The 27,981-nt window shown below is 41.4% G+C and overlaps 1 long non-coding RNA gene across 5 annotated transcripts; it reads left to right on the top strand.

Annotated features, from left to right (window-relative positions):
- Positions 1-6: 6 nt before the first annotated feature.
- LOC307215340 lies at positions 7-27,977 on the top strand. Of its 5 annotated transcripts, XR_013838463.1 has the most exons (7): positions 7-426; positions 2,215-2,268; positions 3,154-3,236; positions 8,152-8,254; positions 8,515-8,662; positions 16,006-16,168; positions 25,183-27,977. It is a non-coding gene; the product is annotated as an uncharacterized lncRNA (long non-coding RNA). The 5 variants fall into 5 exon arrangements; XR_013838460.1 differs by lacking the exon at positions 2,215-2,268; XR_013838462.1 differs by lacking the exon at positions 3,154-3,236.
- The last annotated feature ends 4 nt before the right edge of the window (positions 27,978-27,981 follow it).

The raw sequence follows: 27,981 nt of genomic DNA, 5'->3' as shown, positions 1-27,981 counted from the left end.
CCTTTGAGCGCTATGATTCCCTGACTGTACTTGGCAGAATTGTCTATATTTTAAAAGCCCATCTTGGACAAGCGCTTGGAGGGGCATTTTGTGGCCAGTTCCTAAGTGGGAAGCTGCCTCTTGCAAGATCTGGCAGAGGCAAGCTGAGCTGTGTTGAAGGAGAGAAGGCAGCAAGCTCCTGTCCTGGGAGTGGAGAGCGGCTGAACTCTCACTTTGGCTGGCTTCTCTGCCAGCTCCAGAAGGAGAAGGCAGAAAGCAGGGGGAGTTACCTAGCAACCAACTCTGATGCTTTCCAACTATTTACAGGGGAGACCGAGGGCTGTGACCTACAAAGTAAATTTCCCATCAATGGGATTGCATGTGAAAAACGCGGAAGGCAAGCTGGGCGCCAAACTGGCCAGGGGAGATCCTAATTGCTTCTGCATGGTGAGTTTTTAGCTATAATTGAAGTATTCCTGCTTTAAATTGGAATTCTAACTTTTCTGATGGAGTCACTAGGCTAGCTGTATGATGTCTTATTTTTTTTGTTAGACATGAGGCTTAATCTCTGCTGGAGCAGTAGTGCGGGGGGAGAGAGAGAGAGAGAGAGAGAGAGATTTTGAGGAAGTGATTAAATGCAAAAAAAATAGACCAAGTGGTCAACCTCTTTGCAAAGTATGTTAGTAATTAAAACACCCGTTAAACCCTTCTCCCTCCATTGTGCAACATGTCATAATAGTAAAAGCTTGTGGCGGTTCTTTCTGGTTCTTCTAATTTACAGAAGACACTGACTGCATTCAGACGAAATGCAAAACCAAGGGTGAGGTTTTGGGCAGCCTATGGCTTGTGAAAATAATAGTCATAAACTTTGGTTTCCAGCTTGGCTGCTTTCCACTACCGAGCTGGAGTGAATTTAAAATGGAAGCCTTCCAAACTCCTAATGGTTCAGGGAAAGGCTGGGCTCATTGCTGTAACACTAAACTATGGTTTCAATACATTTCTGATAAGTATTCAATGGATGTACTGGCCAAATATTTCTGCAAGCAAACCATAGTACCATGACTCAGGGGATTATGAGTACAATGAGGGATGTTAATGTTTTGCGACAAGGTATAGTCCCTGTGGATAAATTGCAAACCCACACTTAAATAATGTTTGCAAAAAACACCAGTGTCAATGCTTTGCTTCTTCAAGCTAGTCATTTGAAGTTCTTGCTATTACTGTTGTTTCTGGATTCATTATACTCTATGTTTATGTTATGCCTTTGTGGCATCAGTAACAGAAGCCCAAAATCACACTGTGAAGGTAACAAAAGCAAACATTAAAGGTGTTACAAGCAGGGAAAATATTATTACTTTCCATTAACTAACCTTTAAAACTTTGACTAATCCAAGAACCCTTTGGGGGTCCAAGGCATTGCCCCTTTTCTCTGAATGCAAAGGAAGTCAGTGTGGGAAAGTAACTGGACAAGAACTGTGGTGTCCTGAATTCAAATCCCTGCTCCTCACTCAACCATAAAACTTACTGGGTGAAAATGTGTCAGCCACACACAACGCCATGCCTTCTATTTACTTTTTGCCTCAGTGGCATCACACTGGAGAGGTGGGTAGATATTTTGTGACAGAAAGGTAGCAATGAATAAACACAAGTTTCAGTCATAAGTGGGCCAAACTCATCCACACAATGAAGACAGTGATTGTGTGATGTGGTTTAGTGGAGAGGGGAGCTGTAAATTCTGTGGCTTTTCGCCATTATGGATGAGTAAATAGTCCTGCTCACAAGTTTTGTAGTCCGGCACTACTTTGAACAAGGAGGAAATAACTCTGCTGGAAGATGAGTAAACAGATAATAGCTTTATAACTAGTTCTGTTAAAACTTTGAACACCTGTTTCGTTTTGCAGCTACCAAGAAATGTCACTGGAAGTTGCTGCAGACTGGACATTTGCGGCCTTGAGATACTTGTGCATTTTCTGTGTTATGATTCATCTGGTGGATGCTTTCAGATCAGCCATGTCAGACCACTTTAAATATAGTTGCTATTGTAAATAAGACCAGTCTTTCAACCCCCACCTCACAATTGTTTTAGTTGCTGTTTCAGATCTGCCTCTTTTACCTTCACTTTTCTGACTATACATTTGGCTCTATCCAAGCTGTTAGAAATATTGCTGCTTTTTAACAAGATATATTGATTCTGTTTTGAGTGAATTATTATTATTATTATTATTATTATTGCAGGAAGATGTTATGCTCATTATTTAACATTTATTGGAAAATGCAACAAGGAGTTCAGTAAGTAATCTCTTGGATTACAATGTTGAAATGTTGGTGGACTGAAAAAAATGTGAATTTTATTATCATAAATCAATATTAATAAGGAAATGAACTTTTGTGTTCCTGCTTTAAAAGAAAGCCAATGAAACAGTAACCGGAATTTTAACATCACCTGAGGAGTATACACGGTCTTCCTAGTAAACCCCTTGAAATTAAGAAAAATAGTTATTCAGTTTCACCAAGATCCACAAGCAAATCCTAACACGCAGCAGCTAAGCGGCAATTGTTATTCATAGCCAAGGCCTGCAAAGCAGTAAGCTGTCAGAAAGAGGGAAGGCATACAGGCTTGTGCAAGGCTTTGGGCCAGAAGGAAGCAAGGCCTCAGAGTCCAGCAGCAATCATGGCACAGGGCTGTGGGCTGCATTTCAAACTGATTACACAATACCCAAAAAAATAAAACCCCCATACAAGATTACCGTATATGTTTAAATAGCTGCATATACAAAAACAGTAAAAACAATTACTGTATATGAAAACAATTGTACAAATAAAACAGTTTCAACTAAATTCTGATACCGATGGAGATAAAAGTGAATGTATATCTGACCTTGGTGAAAATGAAGAGAAGCAATTTCTTGAGAGGCTAACATAAAATCTAAACTTCCCCTGAAATGTAACCTTCTTCTCAGGTGGTATCATAACCCTTCCAAGACAATTTCCCAGATCTCTGTCAAATATTTTACACATTTTTTCCTGAAAGTTTTGATGCACCAATCAACATTGTATCCCAACATGTTCCACAGAATTTTTTTTTATTTATTTACTGTAAGCCAACCAAGGCAGTTGTCTGTAGCCTCCAACCACAATGTAACCCCACTATTTCTCTGCTCCTGGAAACCACAGTACTTGGAAATCCGCAAAAGCAGTGATGCTGGTGAAAGTAGCCTTCCACAGGGAGCCTGGACTGCCTTTCCACTTGCTTAAAGGTAAGAAGCTACATGTAGTAAGCACTGACTTGTTAATAAGCGGTTGTGTCCCCCCCCCCATTTTTTGCACTCCAGCAGTTCAAGAACAGCCTTTCTGTATACCTGTTTCCAAATACTGGTTCTTGTTTTTATTTATTAAATCAGTGGCTTATGTGGCTGTGCATGTTCACAGCCTCCAAAAGCAAATTATTGTTTTCGCATTAAGTGTTTGCCTTTTTTTTAAAAAAAAAAAATACTGCTAAGTAGATAACATGTTCTCTGATGTTGGTTGATTGATGCTACTATACAAGCCTTTTGGGAAACAGCTGTTGCTAATAAGAAGCATTATAACAAAATAATTGGGTTTCTTTCTTGAAGAAACATTTTGTACAAATGCTAATGATGTTGTTTATTTTCCTTCATAAACATTTTCTGAGACTGTTCTTTTATCTGCTACAGCAAATTATAATAGTGATGGTTTAAATAGAGAAAGACAAATTGTTCTTAGGTTTACAGCAGGAAAATTCTCCTTTGATATATATTTGGCTGTGTGTTCCCTTCTGCAGTTGGGAGTACTCTACTCTGCTTTTTTTAAAAAAATAAAGAAATCCTGAGCCCATTGGCTCTATTAATGTGTTTGTACTGTATTGTCCTTGCGCAGTGATGCTTTGCCCCAAACAGGGTGTGCATCAGGGAAAAGTGGGGTGGGGTGTAGTGAGAGCCCCCCAGGACACAAGTGTCAGTCAAGGGCAGGGATAATGTGGTGGTACAAGAGAGGTGAGGAAAACAGTGGCCATTGAGGCAGGATGCTGCTGCTTGCACGAGAGATGGAGCCTTAGGCAAATAAGAAAGTGACAACATGTATCAGGGATGTGGGGGGAGGGATTGTCTCTTGACCCACTGATTGGCAAGGTGTGGGAAGAACAAGGGAGACTGTGTCCCTTGGTGCATACCAGTCAAATCACTGTCTGCAGGGCTTTAGTGAAGCTGTAATAAGGGAAGCGTTTACACAAATGTCTCTTAATGAGTCAGACTTCAATTTTTTAAAAATCCAAGAGCAGGTAAATATATGCTTTCGTGTGCATGCACATTTTTTGTATCTGAAGAAGTGTGCATGCACACGAAAGCTTATACCCAGAACAAACTTAGTTGGTCTCTAAGGTACTACTGGACAATTTTTATTTTTTCCCCAACTGCGTCAGACCAACACAGCTACCTACCTGAATCAGGTAAAGATAGATTCCCTGGCTTGGATCCTAAGATACAATAAGGGAGTTTACATATGGAAAGTTTTCCCTTCTCTTCCCTACAGCCTTCTGCACATACACCCTCCAGGCAGTTGGACAGATTCAGGGGAGGCATGAGGCCTGCCATCTTGTCAGGGAGCAACCTGTTATTCCTTTTTTTTGGAAAGGAACTCTGTCAGTAAGGGGGTGGGAACCCTCCCCCACCTGCTACAGATTCATCATAGGCCATGTTCCGGGCCAGCACTTCTCAAGATTTTGTACTGACTTGCCTCACACCAACATACAGTGGTACCTCGGGTTACGTATGCTTCAGGTTACATACACTTCAGGTTACAGACTCCAGTAACCCAGAAATATTACCTCAGGTTAAGAACTTTGCTTCAGGATGAGAACAGAAATCATGCAGCAACGGCGCAGCGGCAGCAGGAGGCTCCACTAGCTAAAGTGGTACTGTTAAGTTGTGGGCGAACATAGCAGACAACACAGCGATTTCTCCAGAGCAGCTCTTTATTTGTAAGCTGGACAGAACTGAACAGCAAACAGCTCAGCCAGCCTGCTTTTATAGGCAGCCGGCTGTCAACATTGTAGCAACAACAACCCAGGGTTTCCCGCCTAAAATAACTGACGTGGACCTGAGTGAAAACTATCTACAGTATCCCCTGCTGGCCCAGGGTGAGAACTTCAGTACATAACACCCCTCCCCACCGAGATAAGGCGTTAGTTACAATCGTAATGGTTTCCTTATATAGAGCACTACACGTAATGGTTCAATTAGGCACAAAAGCATATCAGTTACATTTCCCATACTTAGACCAACAGTGATACATGTCCAACAACATAGTTCTTTAAATAAGTTGGGTGCTTGGAAACTCTGCCAGACCGCCGGGGACTGGTAGCCAAGTCCGGGGAGCCACACAACTCTTGCTGAGGCTGTGGTGCGACCCTAGGTGGCGTTGAAACCAAATCCCCTGGATCCGCTGCTGTGGGTGGAGCCTCCGCAAGTAGAGTGGTCTGAGTCTGTGCACAGTGCTGTTGTGACTGAGCACTCTGCCTGGGCCTGGGCCTGGGCCTGGGCCTGGGCCATTGGTAGATGCTTGACAATGTTGATTGTTGATGCCATGCTGACCCTTAATCAGCAAAATGTCCATTAATATCTCTTTTGACTCTCTTTACCCCACTATTTGTTTATTAGGATATTATATTTCCACCAGGTGTTTGGAACATATTTGAGTTGCTCTTATCCAAATGGCATCCTTCTCTCTCTCTCTCTCTCTCTCCCCACCCCCACTCCAATCCAAGCACTTGTGGTGGTGATTACACGAGGGCATCATGTGCACTACAAATGTAGAAAATAGGGTGGGTCCTTGATTCACGTTACAGTGCTTCCAAACACCCAGCAATAATGTTCAAATAAATAATGTTTCTGGCTATTCGGAAATGAAGTGAGTTAAACCTGTGCATTGTTTGTTTATTCTTAATTCACCATTTAAGGAGCTGGCAAACATTCCTCCAACCTTACAAAGACTGCCAGTCATTGCTCATTCATTCAGCATATTGCACCTCAAGATGGCACTCTTGAACTACTCAGCTTTTGAGGGATATACTGATTAAGAATTACTCACAGCAGGAAACTTTCAGAAAACAGGATATCTTAGGGAGGTCCAACTTAAGCAGGAACAACTGCCGCAATGTTCAAACAGAACAACCACATCAGACACTGACAGCACGACTTACTGATATTTATATACCAAGGATTATACTTCTTCCAAATGCTAGCTGAAACTATTCATTACAATTGAAATTACTGTTGTTATAAGCTAAAGGCAGTTTTAACTAACCACTGCAAAAAGGGAAATGCTTTCATCTTGCTTCTGAACTCTGTAGCCCCAAATTTTAATGATATAATTCTTTATATGATGTGAAAGTCGCCTACAATATGTCTTTATTATTTTCTTTCAGAAGTCTGTTGCATTTTAAATAAATAAATAAATAAATAAATAAATAAATAAATAAATCTGGATTAGAATTACAGATCTAGTTGTGACCAGGTTGCTGAACTGCATATATAGAATTGAGGAGAACAGTTGGAATGGCATGAGAATACCTTCTTATTTCTTCCAAATTTTATCCTTCATTCTTTCCCTTCATTGCAGTGTCCAGGGAAGTGCTATTCTGATTTCCTGGAAGAGGGAAGCAGGGCTTCTGAATTCAAAGTGTGATTTTCCCATCCTCTCAATATTCCGTTTGCTTGGGCCAGCATTTGGAGTGAGGAGAGAATATATAGCAGGGATCCCCACATATTTGGTCCAGTGGACATATTTGGAATTTTGGGAAAGTGCCATGGACACCGGTCACAAATTAATGGCAGTGGGGCATGTCACAGCACAAAATGGCTGCCATGGGTGCATGGCATAACACAACATGGCTGTCAGAAAGGAGAAATGGATCACAAAATTGTGGGCACCATGTTGGATACCTCTGATATATGGTATCATCTGGTCTCATTTGGTAGAAGCTCCATGAGAAACTTCTCAGTGTATTTAATGCAGAGTCAGAATTATGCACCTTGATTACAACTTTCCATGCATTTTGGCGTATGTGATTTTGTAAGCACCTTAACAATTGCCTTAAACCAAAGGCACGCGCACACACATGCGCACGCGCACACACACAAAATATATTATTGAAAACCAATCTATCATATCTATAGCAAGAAATAGAATGCCTTCCTTAGTACAGTGGTACCTCAGGTTACATATGCTTCAGGTTACATACGCTTCAGGTTACAGACTCCGCTAACCCAGAAATAGTGCTTCAGGTTAAGAACTTTGCTTCAGGATAAGAACAGAAATCGTGCTCCGGCGGTGTGGTGGCAGCAGGAGACCCCATTAGCTAAAGTGGTGCTTCAGGTTAAGAACAGTTTCAGGTTAAAAACGGAATCTCGGGAACGAATACTTAACCTGAGGTACCACTGTAGTTGGTTTATAATTTAATCAGCAATAATACCTATACATTGACATAAATTGATTGTTTCTACAATTCTCATTGGCCATGCTGCCTGGAGCTGATGGGAGTTGTAGTGCCAACAACATCTGGAGGACCTCAGGTTCACTATCCTGCTCTGTAAAATGCAAAATGTGCTAGCATTAGTATTAAGGAGGCAGCAGTATGCGTTGCCACTTCCAGATGAAAAGATATGCAGCGGGTGGGTTGTGTCCAATTTTCTAATGATTTGTAAAACTTTTATGAGCTTTAGCTGATGAGTAAGCTTTTCAGCCCTAGCCGGGTCCCATAAGTTTCCATACCACAAATTTAAACTTGAATCCTTCAAAGTCTTCCATTGCTGTGCTACATAAATCCCTGCAACAGTCACTGTGAATGTCAGCAGTTCATTAGATTTTGTGGCCTCATTAGGGGAAACAATATCCATTTTAGCTTTCACAAGGGCCACCTTCAACCTTGTTGCTAAAATAAAACCTTATCTTGACTCAGCTTCACATGTACCCACAGCTTTAAGGATTCCGTGCTGTCTTATGCAGGGATGCGACTGGCCCGTACGGGCAGGGGTACCTTTACCTTTAATGTTGCGTTGTTTTATAGAAAGGCTAACGGTAGAAGCAATTGTGGTTTCCCTAGGCAGCATTAAAATGTCCTGTTAATGACTGCTTGTTGCTGCTTTTCACTGACAGCTGTAAACAAACATACCAAGGACAGAAGTATTAAAAAGGCTGAAAGGAAAGGAAACGAAGCGCAAAGACCTTGGCATTTGCAGACCTTGTTTTGCACATGCAGGTAAAGTGCTCCAATTCAATGCTTGAATATTAGAACGTATCTTTACTCTGGTGGCAATTATTGGACAGAAGAATCAGTTTGCTGCAGCAAAATGTGAATATTTTAATGGATTTCAATTTAGCAATTTGAAGACTGAATACATCCCAAGAAAAATAAAGGGCTGCAAATCATAAACATTTCATTTCACTCATCTCCTTTCCAAGAAAATACTAGAAATGTTTGAACTCCTCTACATATATCTCTATCTTTTTTTTGTCCAGATGAAACCACCAAAGAAAACTTCAGCCACAATCTCATTAAAGTCAGAATAACTATTGAGGAACCATTTCCAAAACCCATGAATGTGCCTGAAACTAGGCCCAGAAACCACAAGACTATAGAAAATAAATGTTGTTCTTCATTTGGAGAGTTTGCAGCACATCCTTGAATCTGTTTTCTACCTTTAATTACGGAGATGAGTATTTCTTAACCTCAGGTTGAGGTATTTGAAAAACCAAAGGATTTGAAAGGATTTCAGTGAAAATAACAATACTGATAGTAGGCTCACACCTTTTTACTGATGTGGAAATCATGGTTATTGCTTGATTACTGAATGTGTAAATACCATAATATCTTATGTGATCTGCAACCATGGGACCTTCATTCTCATCACATATATTTATTTACTTGAGAGGAAACAAGCTAGAAAAAGATGAAATGACAATGGGATTTGCTATCAGCTATCATGTGGTGGCTATACTTAAAATGTGATCTCATAAGTGCAGAAAGAAAATTGGTAGCATCGCTGGGTCACAAGGGTGAAACAAGAGGAGGAAAGACCTTTATTCCAGAAACTGAAAAGTGAAGTTGTGCAGTAGTTCTATGACAGATCTGCTTAAGAGCATTAATTAGTGAGTCAGAAGGCTACTCTCCATTATGCAATAGGTTTTCCAGCTCACTGGCATTAAACCAGTTCCAATAAAGATCATTTTTGCTCCTTCGAAACTTTCTCATGAAAGAAAATCATTTGAAACCTTTGATTACTGGGATGCTGTTTGTTTATCAAAGAAAGAACAAGAGGGACATTGCCTTTTTATCTTAATGGGAAACCTCAGAAAAATGAGGGTGGGTAGTAGGGAACAAAGGGGTAGGAGAGAAAGTTTAATATCCAACACATTTTGGACATCTCATACTGTATATATAAATGTGATGTATGCAGAGCTTTTAGGATTTCTATACATGATTTTGTAGCAGTAGTAGTAATAATAATAAATACTATACTATACTATACTATACTATACTATACTATACTATACTATACTGTAATTTGTCCCAACTGTTTCATTGCCCTTAATTCACTGGTATTCCAAGGAACAAATGCCGGAAACTCTCAGGGCAACCCTGTCAAGCCCCACACTGGGGCAAGAGCTTGAACAGGGCTACCTGCTCTATCTTCCAGGGCATTCAGGAATCCATTGGATTCCTTTAGTCTCTGGGAACATACCATCATCTCTCCACCACCCCTTACAAGGGGAAGACTGGAGCCATAAGTCCAAACTTCACCAGGAAATGATCTGACTATGACAACAAGCTAACACCCACGCAGCCCTTCCTCTACCTGGAGCAAAAACTGAATCAAGGGTGTGGTCTGCCTTATGTGTCAATTTGCCAGCTTAGTCAGAGAACCTGCAGCAGGGTAGATGATTGGCATATATCCATTTCAGTTGTCATGTTTAGTGAAGCTCTCTGCTGAAGTAAAGCAATTTATCTGGATGGCTTTTACCATGTACTGTACATAGTTCTTCGGAGAAAAAAATGATTTATGTGGCACCCTTCTTGGTGATATATATTATCACTATGATAGAATTGCTGATTGTTCTTATGTTTCACTCTATCTAAGAAGATTTATTCTTTCCCAAAACTTTTCAGCAGGAGGTATAAATATATTGTGCAAATGACCTGCTGTCCTTAGCGCTGAACTGCATAGCTATGGGTAAAATATAGAATTTTGTATGTGCTTTTGCTTTAATTATCACAATGCAAACTATAGTGAATAGTATGTCCCAAGGGAAAATGCTTCTGGTACTTTAAAAGGAAGTAGAAATAATTTAGATCATAACAAGTGTTGTCCTGCAAAAAATAATTTTTAAAAAATGGTGGGAAGTGCTCCTGCGCAGGGTTCAAATCGCTACATTGCTTTCATCTGTTTGGCTTACCCAGCCCTCATTGGGCTATTGGGTTTCTTATCTCTGCAATCTTGGTTGGTTTTACCCCTTCAAGTTTGGATTTTTAAAAGGTGTGTGGTAGAGGCACTTATACCCTGTCACAGCTACATTAAAATAATTGATTTTTCTATCCATGTCTTTGGGAAGATCTCACTTCTGTTCTTAGCAACATTTTAAATTAGTTTCTCCAGTGCAAAACAGGAAGTTATCTATCCAATCAGGGAGATGCTTTTTCCTACTAATATATATTTCTCTGTCCTCATGTTCCAGGCAGTCCATTCTAGTCTCCCTTCCACTCAGTTGTCAGATCCACACACCCCGGTCTTACTCTGTGAGGGCGAGAGCTCTACAATTGTTTTTTGTACTTTATGTGTACCTTGGGGTTGCCTCAAGTCTGCTGGCACTTCTTTTTTGCGTGATAATGGTGTCTACATGAGTGTGGAGCAACTTGGAATTACATTAGTATATAGACAGGTCAGATCCTGCAATATAATGTTGCATCATATCTCTGTTATGTCTGTGTGTATGACCTGAAGGAGCTGAAAAGTGAATGTTAACATGGAAGTCAGGAGTGCCTGCTCCAACTTAGGTCTGACTTCATGTCCATTTGTTTTGTATAGCGTTTGAGCATTTGAAAGTGCAACCAGTCAACATGCAAGTCAATGAATCATGAGGCTTCCTCAGGCAGAATTATCCTGAAGTGCATCAGTGCTGTATCAGCCATTACTTAAGCAATGATGGCTTCCACACTAGTCCCTCACACTGGAATTGCCAAATTTTGTTCACTCACTTTTTATGGGAATCAAGTGCACTGATTGACTGTTTGAGGCAGAGAGGGAGGGGTTAGACCCCCCCCTTCCCCTTCAAGGAGCAGATTGGCAGGGTTTTGTAGCTTTTTCAAAGGAGCTACACTTATGCAGCCCCAGCTGCTACACTCATACCCTGTTGCTTGCAACTATATATATATATTTAAGATAGAAATGAAAGAAAACGGTACATCACTCCATGTTTTAACTTCACGTTCAGTAGGCCTTGCATATTTTATTCAAGTTTTTTTCAAGATAATGGTAGTACAAAAAGTTCCACTTTTTATTCCATTTTCTGCTTATCTATATTTGTCACCTGAAGTTTTCCAGTCCACATAACTGCTAAGTTAATAAAACAGGATAAAAGATGCAGCTTCTTATCCAACAAGGAATAACAGCGTACGAAAACAGCCATTTATGCTCAGATTTTTCTGGTAAATCAGGAACTAATAAGGTGGATGTGTACATCCAGTAAAGACTGACTTTTTCATTATAATGCACATCTGAATGACAGACACCTACTGCCCATACAATGGTGTGAAGGAGGAAGTGCCTTATCATCTAGTTGGGCATATACAGTGCCGGATTTACATATAAGCTAAATAAGCTATAGCTTAGGGCCCCACTCTCTTGGGGCCCCCCCAAAAAAAATTAAAGGGGAAAAAACTGGATGTACATTTCCAAAAATAAGATATAAAACTTACATACAGCAACAGTGTTTTGTGTTGTGTATGGACCTATTAGGTCCATAAATTTGCATATAGCATATATTCAACCAAAAAAAACAGCGACAATTTGTTGTTGACAAAGGACAGGTGGACATATAAAGGGCCCCATTACCTTCAGTAGCTTAGGGCCTCATCAAACCCAAATCCCAGCCACAGTGTTTAAACCACTAGTCACACAAATGTCCACACAGCTCAAATTCCAACTTTTAACAGCCGCATGTCCTGCCAGGAACTGTGACATATACAGAGACATCTATTGGTTAAATCAAGCATTGCATAAACTTTTCATCTCAGGAGATCGACAAAGGTAAGGTTTCCTTATGGCAACTTTTTTTGGTGAAGAAGATATCACTTACTTCTGAGTAGCCATAGCTAGGTTTGTGCTGCTAGACTTCTAATGTCAGTGTCATATCCCACTGATCCGGTCATAGAGTGTATAAAAACACATCTGCATTGCAAAACTCTTTGGAAATTTTAGAAGAAATGAGCTAAGCAGAGGAGTCCCAAAAGGTATAATAAATGTAGAAAGCAAGGGATTCAAAAGCTTTAGGAAGGTCAGATAACCTGTTGTAGGCTGCAATCCTAATCCCATTACCTGGCAGTAAGCATCAATGAATTCAATAGGACTTACTTCTGAGTAGAAATGGTTAGGTTTGTGTTGCTAGACCTCTAATGCCAATGTGGGATACTTTCCCAATCCACATATCCTAGCAAGTAAGGGGCAACAGAATGTTTGAAGATACAACTGTGTGCAAAGATCTTTGCACATTTTAGAAGAGATGTGGGATGGAGGGGTGAATTCAAAGGTTTAAAGAAACTCCAAATTAGGGTGAGGAGCTGTCTCTTTAAGAAACCACTGAGGCACTGGAGAAAGGCGGAGGAGAAGCCCTCACCTGCAGCTGCAGCCAATCATAAGCTACAGCTTATTTTATTTGGGAATAGTGTTACATGCATAAGATTTGATAGAACATGCCAGAACACTGGTGTTATTAAGATAGCAATGCTATCTTTCCTTAAATTATCTTTATAACAAACTGATATAAAAAGGTAAGTGAAATTATTATGAGACCACAAAGATAAGTGATGATAAACTCTCCTTAAAGTCATTCCAACATCTCCCTGATGGTGGTAAACAGATTCCTAGTACCTATCATAGAATCATGTTTCTTCTATTTTGTACTTGCTGACAAATGCACCTAATAAATGTCAGTCAAGAAAAAGATCTGAAATACACTTGTTCAGAGATTGCCTTGAGCTTTTCACACAAGGTTAAAGCAAATAGAAAAGTTGTATCTATTCTCTTTAATGTTGCTTTCCTTTTAACTTTTGACCTTCCTAGTGAGCTGTATTTTTCTTACTGGATTGAAAGAAGTATCGGGTTGCCACTGCATGGCCAGTGATCCTTCCTTTAATTTTCAGAAAGCAATTTCTGAAGGTTCAGCTTTACAGTAACCAGGTTACTGGAAAGAGCATCTGGAAGATAATAAAATAAGTATCAAAGCTGATATTTGAGTAAGGTGATATGTCTTTCAACTATCTGCGCATTCATGTGTGGTGCTTCTGCCAGTACCAGCTAGTGGTGCTTTGAGAACAGGTTCACCAAAGCTCAGTTAAGGGTGATGAGTATTCTCAAAATCAGTGCACACCCTTAAAAAACCTAGATCCTGGACAATAGAATTGTCCTATGTTGACATCTTAGTCCTGTTCAGGCATGCTTGGGAGGAGAGTGCAGACATCCTAGCTAGCTCTGCCCCCTCCATGGTGTCTCTTCAGCCTCTGCATAGAATCACAGAATTGTAGAGTTGGAAGGGACCATGAGGATCATCTAGTCCAATGCCCTTCAATGCAGGAATCTTTTGCCCAGTGTGGGGCTTGAACTCATGACTCTGAGATTAAGAGCCTCATGCTCTACCAACTGAGCTATCCAATTTGATTGTTTTCCGTGTGTTCAAATCTGAAGGTCTGATCACGCAGGGTTATAAAGCAGGTGAGGAGACTCCATGAGTACACCGGACTCTCTGCTGCAGACACCTGCCCTCCAGTATGTGGATTGTGGTGAAGCTGGCAGCAGAGATGGCAAAGAGAGGGCAGACCTAGCTATTATGTTCCCACTCTCCCCTTCACTGTATGAGGGGGAGAACGTTTGAATAGGGCCCTTGTCTTCTTGGGAATCCCATTTTAAAAGTAAGATTGTAGCTGCCACATGGATAGCATCTGCTAAAACTCAAGTGTGGTGCTAAAGCTTAGAAGTCTCATTGGACAAATATTTTTGTGGCTAGGAGTTGGATGAAGACACCAGGTAGCAGTAGCATTCAAAGTCCATAATTTTGTTAAACAGGGATGTGCAAAGAGCATTAGATGTCTGATATTCTCCACTCCCTGTGGGCATTCTGCAACTTAAGAAGAAATGGAAAGGGCCAGAGCTCAATGGAGCATCTGGTCTCCATGGAGAAGATCCCAAGTTCAATCAGAAAATGGGTCATGCATCAGAAACGTTGAGCTTTTTGTTCATCAGAACTTCAAAAACACTGGTCTTAATAAAGCAGGCCAGTCTCCTCTTGCCCTTTCATTTAAGTTTCATCTGCGTGTTTATAATGGGACAGGAAAATATCAAGAAATGGATCTATATACATATATTGAATTGAAGGATAAGAGTGATTTATGATTCTCACAACCAGCAGCTTCTTAGTTTGAGAACTTGAAAGTTCTTATTAGACCAGAGAGTGGTCGTATGTCAACCCAGTTAACTATTTTATCAATTGGTCTAAAGCATCTAGTGATAATTCCTTTGGATAATTTGATTGTCCAAGGAGACAAAAGATTGTGCTGAAATTGGAGCGGTGCAAGAAGCAATTAACTCATTTTTAATGTTTCCTAGGATGTTATTTCTGTAAGAACAATTTTTTACTTACTCAAACCCCCTGGAAATCTTTGGCACAAAAGCACATGAAATCAAGACCTTGTGATTATCTCTAAAGGTGCCTACCCAGTTAAATCAATTAAACAAGCTTGGTTTGATGTGCATGTGCTGCTCAGAAGCACACTTTAGCAACAGCAGTAATAAGGAAATTGAGGCAGGAGGATAATTTAGAAAATGTCAGCTCCAGTATAGATTTGTGTGGAGAGTATAAAATGCATTGCAACCTAAAAAAGATGAGCACACGTGGCAGTCATGGATGGAGTTAGGCTTAGCAGCCCTGGAAAAAGCTCAGTTACATTTTGGGCTTTGATGACAGGGATAAGAGGGTGTAAGAATGTTACTGACAATAAAATTACTTCATTTCATTGGCATGCTTACTTCCCTTCCCTTCCCTTTTTAGACAGTCTGCTACCAGGATCATCCATGGGAAAACACCTAAAGGTAAAGGGGTAAAGGGACCCCTGACTGTTAGGTCCAGTCGCGGACGACTCTGGGGTTGCAGCGCTCATCTCTCTTTACTGGCCGAGTACAGCTTCCGGGTCATGTGGCCAGCATGACTAAGCCACTTCTGGCAAACCACAGCAGTGCACGGAAACGCCATTTACCTTCCCGCCGGAGCGGGATCTACTTGCACTTTGATGTGCCAACTGCTAGGTTGGCAGGAGCTGGGACCGAACAACTGGAGCCTATTCACAAGAGGTTCTAAGACAGATCCAAATAATTTTAGACCAATTTGGTTGCTTAGTGTTGTTTTTAAATTGTATTTTAAAAGTTGAGTTAAAGCTGAAGAACACGTGGAGTTTATAAAACTACAATAGAGCTGTGTTTTTCCCCTCCACCAATCGATTAAAAATACAGCATTATACTGTGAATTTCTTCTAATAAACATATTTTACATGCACTTTTCACTAATATACACATTTTTTTCTGATATAATGCATTTTGTATGCTATTTTTATAAATATATGCATTTATATGCACACTTTACGCATGTGTATATATATAATTACATGGCTGCATTGCATTGCAAAATTCAGAGAAGTGCAAATTTCAAAGGATGGCTATATTTCGGTTTGCCTCTTGTTTTAGAAAGTAGCAGGAATGCCAGTGATTAGACCCAAGACCATCTGCATGCAAAGCATTGGTGGCAGTGCTTGGTGGATTCATATCTAAGAAAGAGTTACTAATGTTGCTTGTGAGACCCATATGATCCAGATGGTGCTTAAGAATACAAACAGGTCCTTTAGATAATGCAGGTAGGTCACTGACAACTTTCCTGACTTTCCACAGACCAGGGTGACTTTGGAATAAACAGGAGGCAGGGACATGGGCTGCCATTTTGATGCTGGTGGCAATGTGTGGATGCTGCAATAAACATTCATGTATGAGAAGTGCCCACCCTCAATAAACATGCATCTGAAAGCACTCACAGTGGATACAGCTGTTTGTCTTTGGTAACAGAAAAAAAGAAGCGCTCCTCCCAAAATGTTCCAGTGCTATGTACAAATCTCAGGCATCTCAAGTCATGGAGGGTACCATCAGAAATAGATGGTTAAGACAGCAGTATGTGGAAACTCAGCATCTTGGAACTGATTTTGCATCTCCAGATGGATAGACCTGATTGAACTCCCTAGAGAGCCAAAGCCACATCTCTAAAGGGATAACCGGACTGGCAGTTTTTCTCCTCTGTTCCTGATATTGGTACTAGGTGGAGGATGCAACCAACACTCTCTTTTAGATCTATCGGTGTTTGTTCTCCACATTCTGGTTGCTCCTCCCCTTCTGCTTCATTTTAGAGAAACATAGTTTTGATTGGCTGTCCTGGACACATTTGATGCTCCTTCAGCTCCTGGCCATTTTCTCTCTTTCCAAAAATAATAATCTCTTTTTAAGAAAAGTATTTTAAAACAATGAATTGGTGCCTATGCAGATCCACACATAGGCAAAGTCACGAGGGTGCTACTGATGCCATCAGTCAATCTGAACTTCAGAAGCTGAACAATTTTGTTTTTCTGTGGAAGATGTTTTGTAACCATCCCTATTGTCCTTGTATTTCTTGCCTCTTGATAACTATTTGCTTTCCAGTTTAAAATAATGTCTGGAAAGTGTTTATCTGCTTTCTTCAATATTCTGTTGTCAGACACAGTGAACATTAGTGGTGTTGGCTGAGAAATCTTTGTCAGGAATCTTGTTTTCTAAAGCATTATTTGTGTCCTGCAAGAAGCGCTATTCTTTTATATAAATATATATTCTTGGCTGACACTTTCAGTGTAGCAGATTGTTGTATCTTCCCACAGGATAAAATTCACAAGAAGTGTCTGCAAAATCAAAAGGAGAATAATACTACATAGCCCCTGAGTTTCCTCATTGCTCTTTGTGGGCATATTCCTATAGGCACTGCACTGCTTGTTGAAAATCATGCATTTGTGTTGTGCATGAGAGAGCCAGGAAGGGAGGACAAGACTGTAGCTCAGTGGCATGCAGAAGGCCCTGGGTTCAATTTCTGGCATCTCTGTGTGCAGCTAAGGAAGATTCTGGTCTGAAAGCCTTGGAAAGCCACTACCCATCACTGATGGGTTGGGACCCATTACTAGGTTGCAACCTGATCTAAGGTGAATCACAACAACAGTGCTACCTCCATACAGTATATGGTAAAATCAACTAAGAAATGGTCCCCAAATGCATGTTTGGGTTAAAGATGGGTTCTGAGCATCCTAGGCTTTGTGATATGCATTGATGGAATCCACCTCGGCTAGAGTGAGAGGAGAAGAATGGGGTGGGTGAAGCTCTGGGTATTAGTGTACGCTGTATGGCCATGGCTACTGTGCTTTATGCATTTCTGCCTATAAACTGCACTGTGGTTTAAAATAATTTACTGGTATTTTCAATTATTACTCTCTTTTTTGGCTTTTTTAAATACTGCTCTTGGGATTCATTTAAAATGGGTTAAGTGTTAGTTGGTGATATCAGCCCTATTAATATTTGTATTGTGTTTGAGCTCCACATGCGGGGGGCTGAGTGTGTTGGCTCCACTCCTCCATCCTTGCTCCTGTTGCCATCCAGAAGCATGACTATCTGCAAAGAGGAGTCCAGGAGTCCAGGAGTTAGGAGGAGGAGCTCATGCCTTCATCTTCACACTCCCACTTCATGTGCAGAGTTCACACACAACGCAAACACTTGAACGGGGCCATTGTGTGTTGCACGATGAATCTGTAATGCTGCAATGAGGTTAAATTTTCAGAGGGTTAGCTATGTTAGTTTGTTGCAGGCACCAAAACAAATCAAAGAGTTTTGTGGTACTTTAAAGACTAACCAATTTCATTATGGCATAAGCTTTTTTTTGGTGAGAGCTCAGTTTGTCAGCAGCATTGAAGTATGATCATCTGTTGTCGTGTGTGTGTGTATGTTACACACACGGGTTAAATGGAGAAAAACATGTAAATGTTGGAGTCAAATAGGACTTTAAAGTACCACCTCTGGCATATCATTAGAGGCAAAATAAATAAATAAAACCCTACTAAAATGTAGTATAGTTTAGTGATTGATATTGCTTTTATTACAGTTAATTTGCAATGTTATCACAATGCTGTTTCCTATAGGGGAAAAAGGAAAGAGTATCATGACTAAATGAATTTTCTTAACATGGGGATGGGTGTCCTAGGCCAGTCTTCTCCAGAGGTGGAGACTGATGGGAGTTGTAGTCCAAAATTTATGGAGGGCACTAATTTGGTGAAAGCTGCCCTTGACCATATGTTCTCCATATGTTCTCTAGTGGGATCATGGACTGATGAGTCCTTTACAGATTAACCTAAGTAATCTAGACCGCAGTATGCCAAAATAAGAATATAAAGTTCACCATGAGTAGCACTATGCCAGAGTAGATATTGAGCCATGCATATTAGATACTCAGTTATGTGTCCTATAATCAGCCATTTATTCAAGATAGTGGGTTGCTAGCTGCATATTACAAGGGAAGGCTGGCTAGATAAATACGTAGACAGATAATAGATACACACATGCACACAGAGTAAAAATCCTTTTTCACTTCAGCAGGGTTAGGGTGTGTGTGTAATCCCTGGCAGCTGAAATTGTGAACTGTTGAACTTCATGCATGAAATTGAGTGTGTCCACCAATACTTCTTCACAAGTTTAGTTTATTGTGGCAAAGCTTCATTCCATTCAAAGTATTTGTATAGTTGTTTTGGTGAATTGCTATCTCCTAACTTGCTATACCTGAGATGATTGTGTAAGTTGATTACATAATACATAGCATGTAAAAGGAAACTGAGCAGCTGAGCAATGGTATTTGCTGTTCTTCATCCAAGCGAGAAGGAAAGGTTTTTCCTTTCAATGAATAGCAACTGAAGAAAGAGAAGGGTATCTGTCAAGGTCTAAGCAAAAATTGAAAACATGCACCTTTGGTCCTTTTTTTGCTGTAGTTCTTTATAGAACAGGAGATAATGGTCTTTTTTTAAAAAAAAGCCAACAAGATTGTTGCTGTTACACAGCTTAAGTGTGCAATGTTTTGCTCGCAGTCTGTCTTCGCTGTCATCAAAATGTAATTTCTCTAGACTCACTGTGGGCTGCAACAGATTTCTTGGAAATGAAGGTTGTGTTGACACCCACAGGCTAGTAATGTTTTCACAAGAAAGAACATGACTTTATATTTGACTCTTTTGAAAGGAGATTAGCAGCAGTAAGATGTGTAAGAACTGCCAGGTTCTCCCTACTCTCCTCTTGCCCCACCGATTCTTCTTTCTTTCTGATCCCATCCCCTAGGTAGGTGCAACTAAGTGAAGTATTTTAGGCTTGATTCACATGGATATCAGGTGGGGGGGGGGAGTAAAGCTGACACTATCAAAGATGGGGAGGCCAACAGAGCTGGCATGCAAAGCTGTTTTGATTCCCCCTCCCTCTGCCTCTTTCTACCCATAAAGTCTCAACCAACACAAATTGAGAAAATGCAGTGCCTACTTTTCATGGATTTGTAATAAACCTATGCCTTGTATTGGGGTTAATCTATTAGCTCCACCTAGTGGAGCCGTCTAGTAGCTGCATAGGAGTTCATAGAATCACAGAATTGTAGAGTGGGAAGGGACCCCAAGGATCATCTAGACCAGCCCCCTGCAATGCAGGAATCTCAGCTAAAGAATCCCTGACAGATGGCCAACCAACCTCTGCTTAGAAACCACCAAGGAGAGTCGACCACCTCCCGAGGGAGTCCATTCTACTGTCAAACAGCTCTTACTGTCAGAAAGTTCTTCCTGATGTTGAGTTGGAATCTCCTTTCTTGTTACTTGAATCCATTGGTTTGGGTCCTACCCTCTGGAGCAGAAGAAAACAAGTTTTCTCCATCTTCTATATAGATACTATATTTCAGTCTCCTCTTTTCCAGGCTAAACATACCGAACCGTTCCTCATAAGGCTTGGTTTCCAGACCCTTGATCAACTTGGTTGCCCTCCTCTACACACATTCCAGCTTGTCAACATCCTCCTTAAATTGTCGCACCCAGAACTGGATACAGTACTTCAGATGTGATGTGACCAAATCAGAATAGAGTGGTACTATTACTTCCCTTGATCACTGCATTAGCAAAATGTATATAATGCCTGCTGGCCCTGCCCTTGACCTTCACATATTTAGCAAAACTTGTGCAGAACCTAAGTGTGTACAAACTGTACATGCATAGTCCATATTCAGTCCATGCAATCTGGTACACTTATTCATGTACAGCTTGTGAACACCTGAGCTCTAGGCACTTGACAGTGTTGGCAGCACGTAGTTAATTGATAACCTTTGTACACAATCCTTTGTACACAAGTTGATGTTACTTAGGCACAGCTGGGATTTTAAATTACTGATAGAAGTTGATACATCCCAGAGAAAATCTGATGTATCAAATACAGCTAGTGGAAAGATTTGTAATCTAATGTGGACTGAAGTCTATCACAGTGGTTGATAGTGTGGACATATATGATGATTAAAAAGTCTGTATACGGGGGGAGAGAGAGAGAGAGAGAGAATATTAATAATATCTTGTAAGCACATGTGAAAAGGAAGAATTTGGTGTGAGATTTCTAACAAGGAAGTGACTCACTGCCTCTGCAGGAAAATATTCCAGATAGGTGGGGCTGGAAACATTGCAGAACTTCTTGTCACACTGTGACCCAGTGAGGGCTGCACAGAGGGTTATAGTGAATCCTGGAACTCTGGAAGCTTCCTGAGAACCAGACAGTATAGCTTGTGGCCACAACACCTCAAGCTGTTGGTTGTTGCTTCCTAGAGTAGGGTCAGCCTGATTCATTACTAGGTGGGAGATTGCCAAGGAAAACATAGGTGGAAGGAGAAGGAAGAGGGCTTGTGATTCAGTAGGTGATGCTCTTCTTAGTGAGTCACAAGTGAACCACCAGATCTTGAACTTTATGCTGCTGCTGGTGGACTCTGCTGCAGCCTTTCCTCTCTTTCAGTCTTGCCATCACACAACATCCCTACCCTTTATGTATTTATTTTCCATTTAGATGACTTAGGCACACAGTGGTGGGGTTTAATGGAGCAGCATTGCTGCCGCCACCACTTCCACAACCCTTCTGTGTGCGCTGGCCAAAGCGGAAGATAGGGAGAAGGGGGTGGGGTGACAAAACAGACTCCAAGAGCTCTATTACTGTGACACATCCTGGGACCTATAGTTAATTCCTCTTAGATGAATAGGTTGAGGCAGGAGGAATCAGAAAGCATTGATTCCTGTGTTCTGGTTTACTCAACAAAGGTATTTGAGTCAAGTATGCTCAGAACCCTCCATTTTGAGGTGCTGGAAACATGCCAAGGAATATTGGGCCTGTGGAACACTGAATGCCTGGGAACACCACAGTGTACTTGAGGAATGCCCAAGCCCCCTTCTTCCTCTGAAGCAGTTGCTTAGGAGCTGAAGTCACAGAAGTGGGGAATTCTTGCTTCTCACCGTGAGAAAACAAAAAGACACAGGAGGCCTGACAGTGCAGAAATGCTATGGTGGCCGGAGCCTGCCAATGCCATTCCATCAGTTTCACTGCACTGCTATCTCAGGCAGGCAGCAGGAGGGTCATGTGTGTTTGTGTTTCCATAGCTCTGTTTATGCCCAGATGTACATAAAATGAGCATTGAGACTCCTGTAGAAGTGCACGTTCTTCATGCACACAATCTCCTACTATAGATAAAGTGAAAGGAAACCCAGTCTACCTGTTTACTGCCAAATCTAGCTGTGTCTAGCACTGAATGGCTTGCTCCCTGTGATACCATGAAGCCACTTCCATCCAGTGGTGCCTGGTGCCCATTGAAACTGATAGGAAAGCAGGCAAAGAGATAACAGATAACAGATATGTATTCTTCTCTAGTTTCTAGAGGTTGTATATACCTACACCTAGTTGCTGAACAAGCAGACATTTTGATTCATAGATAAAGGCATTATATCTACAAAGTTATCAGTCTGATTCACACAGAAGGCACAACCAACATCTAATGAACTACAGATAGTTCTACAGATAGAGTCTATTGAGGAACATACGTTTTTGGAGTAACATAAGGTGATATGAAAATTCTGGTTGGTACTGTTTGATCTGCAACCAGGGGTAGTCAACATTGTGCCCTCCAGATATTGTTGCACTCCAACACCCATCAGCCCCAGCCAGAATGTTGGGAGTTATAGCCCTTCTGGAGAGGACTGCACTGACTAGCCATGTCCCATTTACAAACACGTCACCCCTTGATGCTGCGGTCAACCTGTGTAGAAAATTCATATATGAACCAGTATTGTCAGTGTGGAGAATGCTAGAGAACAATGTTTGTCACTGGATTTTTTTTTTAAAAAAATTATTTGGTTTTTCAAATCACAGTTTTACAATCACATATCCAACATACTACATCAAGACAAGATTCCATAGAATCTCCTGGACTTCCCTCCTTCCCTTTGTGGGTCCTATTGTTAATCATTTCCTCCTGCATCTTTTATAATAATCCTAATCTTTTACATCTCCATTATATCCAAAAGTCACCAATAAACTACAAGTGTTATTCCAATCCTACTAACAATTTTAACTGTTTACAATGGTTTTTAAGATAAATTATAAATTTTCCCCATTTTTTATTAAAAATTTGGTCTTCCTGAGTTTTGATTCTTCTGGTCATTTTTGCCATTTCTCACTGGAATTAGTTCTGCATCAGTTTTACTTTTTAACACTGGAAAATGTAGCTGGAAAGTGGGTGCTCCAATATATTGGGCTGGGGGAAGAAAAGGGTTTGTATAATGCTTGTTAAAACAAATGAAATAAAACCAAACATCTAGTACAGGGGTCAGCAACCTTTTTCAGCCGTGGGCCGGTCCACTGTCCCTCAGACCATGTGGTGGGCTGGACTATATTTTGAAAAAAATAATGAACAAATTCCTATGCCTACAAATAACCCAGAGATGCATTTTAAATAAAAGGACACATTCTACTCATGTAAAAACCCGCTGATTCCCAGACCGTCCGCGGGCAGGATTGAGAAGGCGATTGGGCTGCATCCAGCCCCCAGTCCTTAGTTTGCCTACCCCTGATCTAGTACCTTGGTTCGGAGCTCTTTCCCTGAATGAAGTCCATATTCTGTCTTTATTCTTTACCAAAAATACTTCAGAAGATCACAGGTAATCTCAGATTTCATTTTCTGGAAACTGACAGCCAAAGAGATGAGGCTGCAGACTTAAGCAGAGTTTCCTGGGAATTATTCCCAGCAAACTCAATAGGACTTCTGAGGACATTTGGTGTCTACATTTGTGCAGACATGCGAAGGATTGGGCTGTTAGGTGCTAGGGCCCAGATGCAGCTCACTCCCTGCACATCCTAGAATACACCCCCTTGGATGTTCAGGATGTTCATGAAATGTTATTGCAAGAATCTATTCAATACAGCAGGGGAGATGAGTGGGTACAGAAATATTTTAAATGCTTCCCTTAGTGGCTTCTTTATAGGCGAAGCCATAAGAGGGGGAGGGGTGGGGGGAAGCAGAGGAAGATGGAAGAAAGAATGGGAAGGGGAAGCAACAAAGCAGATTTTTTGAAAACACGTTTTTGAGCTGCCTATGTTAAACACACACACACACACACACACACAGACAAACTCTCAGCTGAAAAAAGTCTTCTAAGTTGGTGGACCTTGCCAAGAATATACATCTGGACTATGGTGATAAAAGGCTTTCCCTCCGTGGAACAAATCGCTTATCAGACTGATACAAAGTAAAGGAAACATTTTGGTGCAGACAAATTTCAGTTTTATAATAGCTGCAATAAAAAAACCTGTTAATTTCTGAAGAACTGTACTTGGATAGCCCTGTTCAAAACTAGAGTTACCCTTTACTTCAATGCTAATGTGACTTTTAACCCTTTATGTACAACTCTGCTCATTTGTTTATATTTTTAGAAACCCCATAAGTATTTGTGTTATTGGTCTTTCTTGAGATTGGTATTTTCCTCACAAATGTTTTTAGGAACTGTTTATACCCATCAACCATTTCCCCTTCTAATTCCTTCTTTCATTGTCATTTCTTAGACATAATTTTAATTGTCTTTCCATTTAAAAGTTATTTGGGACCAATTTTTACCATCTTATCCAGTGAATAACAATGAAAGCTTGGGTTTTCTTTCAACACAGAGTATAAATTTTTGATGTTCTTGTTGGGAAGAGAGGTTTGGAAGGGAGATTTTTACTCTCCAGTAGCAGAGTTAAGCACAATGGTGATTGCTCTGAGCACATTTGCCCTCATTTGTCTTTAAACAAGTGAAAATACTTAGATTAGAATAAATCACAGACACTTAACTTTGCAAAGAAGTGTATGTTTTACTCAGAGAGTTTCCAGAAGCTACAGCAAGCAAGTCTCTATATGCTGGCAGAAAAGTGAAGATGAGAAAAGGTCCCAAACAACTTAAAAAGAAAAGTACTTGGTTTCCTTACAAAAACAATCACACAATCCTTGGGTTAGCAAAGATGCAGGCTTTAAAATCCCCCTTCTGGGGAGATTCAGTTCACTTGCAGCATGTGCTGAGTTGGGAGCCAAGATGCATGGCTCCTTTGTCAAGGAAAGCAGGAAGAGAAACAGAGAAAGGGGGGAGGAGAAGCCACTGCAAACCTGCCAAGCCACACTCACTCTGGTAATTTGAGTTCAGGGCTCAGGTTAACTTTTTCATGCACACAAGTGTGAAACAGTAACTGTATATTTTTATATTTTTATTTATTAAATTTGTATACTGCCCTATATCCGCAGGTGTCAGGGTGGTTCCCAAGATAACAACAGTTCTGCTATCGTACCTGAAGACACATGGAGAGAAGACAATGTGCTATACACTAAACCAGCCTTCTCCACCCTGGTGCCCTACAGATGTTTTGAACTTCAACCCCCATCAGCCCCAGTCAGCATGATCCAATGGTCATGGAAGATGGAAGTTGGAATGCAACAACACCTAGAGGGCCACAGGTTCCCCATTCCTGGCTTGAGCACGTTTTTTTCAGAGGTGATGGAAAGGAAAATAGGGAAGGCAGACCTAGATGGTTTTTATAGTCATTAGGCCAGGAGACAGAGGAGGAAAGGCACAGTGGAATTATTATGCAAACATTTTAAAGCACTGATGTTCTTAGTTGTCCTATTATAAGTGTGCCAGAGATGTATAGAAGGCACGTTTGAAAAACCTAGGTATACTTACTTAGACTCAGGTCACACATCTCACTAACCAACCCCCCCCCCCCCCATTTATTAACAAAGGTTTGTGATGTCCTGGCTCCCCCGCAACATATACAGGCAGAGAATATCACTTGGAAGGAAGGAAGAGATCTTTATTCAGGCAAGTAATGGCACAGGCTCCACAGCAGATGCAGTGCTCAGGAGTCATTATTCAGGAGCAGGGCAAGAAATTCAGAACTGAACGGAAGTGACAAAGATGTCCCAACAGGTTTCTCAGCCATTCCACCAAGCTTTTATAGATGAGGCACTACTTATAAGGCTCTCTTGCCTTGTGAGAATACCTGGAATATAAGCACAGGCTCTGTCAAGGCATATAGGTCTGTTCCCATCTGCAAAGGCATTACAGTGGAACTTCGGGTTACGTACCATCCTCCTTACAAATGCTTCCAGTAATGAGTTCCACTAACACAGAAGTAGGTGCTCCTGGTAGCAAACTTTGCCCTGGGATGCGAGCAGAAGTCGTGGGTCAGTGGTGTGGCAGCGGCAGCGGGAGGCCCCTTTAGTGAAAGCGCGCCTCAGGTTAAGAACAGTTTCGGGTTAAGAACGGACCTCCGGAACGAATTAAGTTTGTAACCAGAGGTACCACTGTAGCTGGTCCTAGGTGACAACACTGCAACCTAATGCCTCTATTCAGTCGCTGCCACTTCAGTTGATTAAAGTCCTGCCAGCCTCCACTGAGGCTTCCTGTTCTACAGGAAAGTCAGAGGGGACTGACAGCATTCCTGTTCCCCTTTGCAAAGTGACTGAAGTTAGGGTGGAAATGGGACATTGCACACCCCCCAACCCTGGTTCCCACAACTCTGCCCCTTTCCTGTTTCTTCCTGTTCTGTTGGAGCACTGCAGGGCACATGACAGAGGGCAGGAATGCCAGCTGGAGTCTTCCATGTCTTTCAAAAAGCACTTCCTCCCTTTTTTCCCTTTGACCTGCCATTACAGGTGCTGACTACTTGTATACAAAGCAGAACACTCTTAATCTCACGCTATTAGATGCACACTCATTAACGTGTTATAAAAGAAATACTTGAGGAATGACTGGATTGTTGTGTAAGCTAGTACAAGTGTATGCAAGGGAAGGTTTTTGCTACAGATATAAAAGGTGGGCCTCCAGGCTGCTTGGCTGTGCCACAAGATCTGGGCACTCAGATAGTCTGGATATCTTCCAATCTACTTGCCAAGTTTGAGGCACATTGGGGAAATCTTGTGACTGAGTTCAATTCTTACGTTAAGATTTCTATTAAACCTGATAATACACACCTTTCTTTCCCCCATTTCCGGGTTGCCATAGAACATGTTGGATGCTCCTATTGTGTAACAAGAATTGCAACTATAATTTGCACTGCCATACTTATATCCAAGTATTATGTAAAGACTTACAGCTTATCCACAATTCTTCTTGCAGGACCAGGCATCGGACTTCCCATACCCCTGTATAATGAGAGACCACAGAGACTGGTTTGGGGTCAAAACAGGCCACAACTTTATTGAATACAGATGAAAGAGGCTTGGCTTCGGCATGGGGCAATCTAAATACTTCCAGCCCGCCCGTCGGAAGTGACGCGTGGTCAATCCAGGCAGAGGTTCCTAAGACTTACATCCAGTAGGGCAACCCCCACAGGGACCACTGTCTGGGGGAGTGCCTTTGGCCCTGGCCCAGGCCACTCCCCCCGGATCCCTTTAACAAAATACCCCAGCGTTTGGAGGGGCAGGCGGAGACTACAACCTCCCCTCCATCCAAAACAAAGGATTGCCCCAATGCCCAACCGCCCACCGAGCAAATGCTCACCGCCAAACCACTCATATCTGCATCCATGCCCTATTGCCTTCAATCATATCTCTCAACCAAATATGGTTTCCTGCTTAGGAAAGATGCATGCCATTGGGCTGAAACAATGCCTCATTTGAGAATGTGATCTTGTGGTGGAAAACTACCCAACCACCTCACTGGAGTATGCTCCGCCTCACTGCATGATTAGCCTTTTTCCAAGCTTGGTTAATACCCACTGGGTCTGGGTTGTGCCATTGTCATGTCTCAAGCATCTTGGACCACCCCAGGCTTATGGAGGGGTACAAGTTGTGCAACATCTGCAAGTCCTCAATTATGGCCCACATATGATCAATGCTCTTTTGTTGGCCCAAACTGTTTTCCCCCATTGGCAGGATTAAGGGCATAAATGCAGGCCACTTCATGCCCTGGCAACCAAACTAGTGAATCAAGATGTTAGATGGGAGCCCAAGCGCAGCTCCAAGGCCGGTGGTGATGGCGTGCATCCGAGCCCAATGCACAATACTGTGACCCCTAATCCAGATATGCTTGTTAGAAGAACC

This window comes from Podarcis cretensis (assembly GCF_951804945.1).
Source record: "Podarcis cretensis genome assembly, chromosome: 4".
In the NCBI taxonomy this organism is placed as follows: Eukaryota; Metazoa; Chordata; class Lepidosauria; order Squamata; family Lacertidae; genus Podarcis; species Podarcis cretensis.
The sequence above is the reverse complement of the archived record's forward strand: the minus strand, read 5'-3'. Positions and strand labels throughout refer to the sequence as shown.